At 35.0% G+C, this 3,195-nt stretch overlaps 1 long non-coding RNA gene across 1 annotated transcript; it reads right to left on the minus strand.

The window, feature by feature from the left end:
- Positions 1 to 373: 373 nt before the first annotated feature.
- On the minus strand, positions 374 to 3,195 carry LOC147601358 (uncharacterized). Its single transcript, XR_015257994.1, has 2 exons — positions 2,990 to 3,195; positions 374 to 1,389 (listed from the first exon to the last, which is right to left on the minus strand). It is a non-coding gene; the product is annotated as an uncharacterized LOC147601358 (long non-coding RNA).

Consider the following 3,195-nt stretch of genomic DNA (forward strand, 5'->3'; position numbering starts at 1 on the left):
AAAGAGGCCCACATATGGGCCTCTCATCAACAGCTCTCATCATGGCTTTACTTATCAACAGCTGTTTGTAGAGTCGCAAGTGTAACAATTTTAAATAGCATTCCATTATTATATTATTCCAATATTATACTCTAATTTTGGATGCTCCGGAGAATAGTACTTTTCTTTTTTCACATAGGTATGAACAACAGGTTCCTGTCCCAAATTCCAAAACAGCCTTCCGAGTACCTTCCGAGTTTAAGTAAAATAAAATTTATTATTAATTATATTTTTGTCCAATTAGTATAAGGCTGTTTATGACAACATTTCTGTTTTGAAATTATAAAGTTGGAATAAGCTTTGATCTTATAAAATACATTTTCAAACAATGACACACCATTAAAATCATCTTTACTCAATCTATCAATTTCACAACACTCAGAGTCAAATTCAGTTTTCTCTGCATTCTTTCCATAGCAGAAACAAAACAAAACCACTTTCCTAACATCTAGTTGTCTAATAACAAAAATGCCTTCACAATGCAATAAATATTGCTACCTTTTTCTTCTATTTCATTTTAATCTTGACGATAATAATGTCAATTATTAAACAAATGTTAAAAATTTAAAAGATATAATGATAGTAACAATAATAATAAAAAAATGAAAAAAAATTGTGGTGCCATGCATGCATACCTCGTGTCAGGTACCGTACCAATGACTAATTACTTTCTGCCATTTTTTTATATCAGAAACTCACTCCTAACAAAATGTATTGCACATATTAATCCCTACAACTAATCCATGCAGGATAATCTCTTGCACAAATCTATGTTCAGCTTGTACAACAGGTTGTCACATTTTAGGCCTAAATGAATCCAGTAAAATTGACATCCCTGTTTACCACATATAATGACTTCCACAATGCTTGTGCTTAAAGTTTTTTTCCAACAGTTTGCTATGCAGGTGCATGAGGAAATCTGAAAAGAGACTTCTGTTTAACTATTACACAATACTGCTAGTTACAATTTCTGAACATAATTTTCACAAAGACTAACATTTGACCAAATCACTAAAACTTGATTAATTCATAGAGATAGTCTATCTCTATGAAATAGACAATAGGTTTCACCTCACTCATTATACCTGTGTTACTGCTGCAGTATTAACACGAAATAAAATCTTGCAAATTTCTTTCCTAACACAGTAAAAGGAAATAAGTAAAGATGTATGCAGACAGTATATTTCAATAAGACATTTCCCCTTCCAACTGGTAAATTTTCACAAGATATGCATTTTAACCTTTTTCTTAACTGGCATAATTTCAACATACTTGTCATGGAATAATTGCAGTGTGGTTCAGTTCGAAAGCATCTGCACTTTCAGGATCACATATCCGCAAGATTAACTTCTAACAAGTAAAAAAGAGACACAAGTTGATAGTTTTTTAACAAACACTAATATTCTATCAGTGCGACAGCATTTCTTCTTGTAGCAACACATAAGATAACGTAATAATATTAACTTGGGCAATATGCATGCTGCAAGCAAGTCTTGTACTCTTTGTTTTCGATGTGAACAGGCAACAACTAAGGGAAGCAGCACCTCAGAAATAAAGGGAGAATGACTAAGAATTTATGCAGAAGAATTTTTTGTCCTCTGATGCTGTCATACTTCCCTCAGAAGCCCCTCCTCAGTCTCTATCCATTCTTGTGGGCTATGCAGCTGTATACAGCCTGTTCTGCTGCAGCAAAGGAAGAGGGGTTACTCACAGAACCTGTTTCTTGCCAAGGAAATGTTACAAAGCTGTTACTTAAATGTGCATCATGTATGCTTCCATACCTGGCACATTGCTGACATACTGCTCTTTCAGTCAGGATAAGGCAAACAGGGGATAGTTCCATTTTATGGTACGTGTAAGGGGAATAATCATTCAGTGGGGCACATTCACCGCCTTTACCACAAAGTATAGCAGCGTAAGGATGTGCGCAGAGGCAGTTATCATAAAACAGCTGACGTGCTGCGAGTTTACATCCTCCAGCTCACATCCTGCAGTTTCCTATTCATCTGCTGAAATCAAAATGCCAAGTCTTGCAATCCGTCCTTAGAATAGGGCAAGCTGAGTAATCATACAGCTGCTTGCTCTGAGGTGGCTGAGTAGAAGAACGTGCACAGGGAGAACAGAAACTTGCTTCCACAGCTGTGAAGTTCAAACATTTTTAGCAGACTGCAAACTACTTATGAATTCAGCTTGTTAGCAAGGACACTTTTTCTATTATTTAAAGTTTTCATATTTCCCCACATGATCACAATCTCTCTCACAGTCAAAGAGGGGGTGAGGTAGGAAATAATTTATGTCATCATCTCTTTATATTAGATTTGGCAGATGTTACAAAATAAGGAATTTTATAAACAAGATGATACTAGTTTACTGTACCAACGGAATGCTTAATCAGATTCATTTTATGCCACATGTACACAAATTCAAACAAATGAATAATAGATTGGTCTGCCAAAGTCTGCCATTAATCAGCGTGAATTTGTGTCAAAATTGTATTCCATAAAAATGAGAAAAAAAATAAAGAAGAGTTGGATTAAGATCTAAGGCCAAAGAACACATTCAAGCTTAAATTTACCTGGCTTTCACTTATGGAGAGTGGATCTGTTCTACAAAAACAATAAACTACATATTACTTTAAATTAGAATTTAAAATCTTGCTATTGAATAGAACTATTTTACATTATTTAAATCAATCTGCTTGTAGGACATGCGTATATAGTGTCTAAAATAACGTTTTTAACATACTGGCTTTGGTTGTTCCATGAGATCCATATGTGCTGATGTTCCTCATTTTAAAACATACTCTAATCATCTTTCACAGGCTTTTTTGTAACATAGCTTCTCTCTTACCAAAAATATGTACTATGTAAATAAAGCACTTCTTCTGAAAAGTTCACCTTATTTAAAGTTATCAGATTAAAAAGATTAGTTTGCAAGGAAGTATACCTACTGTATCAGAGCCAATAATGGAGACATGTCCCTCTTTCTAATGACATGACAGGGAACAAAGTGCTGCTTGTGTTAGAATTAGGGCCTCTGAGTCTTCTGCACTCTTGCTGCACCTGGAATGGGTAAGGTCCAAGGGTGAGGGAAAGGCAGGAAACTGCTGCATCTTGGATGTCGGAAATACAATAGAATTAGGATTGCATGAAATCA

The sequence above is a fragment of the Chlamydotis macqueenii genome, chromosome 3 (genome assembly GCF_036417535.1).
Source record: "Chlamydotis macqueenii isolate bChlMac1 chromosome 3, bChlMac1.mat, whole genome shotgun sequence".
Taxonomy (NCBI): Eukaryota; Metazoa; Chordata; class Aves; order Otidiformes; family Otididae; genus Chlamydotis; species Chlamydotis macqueenii.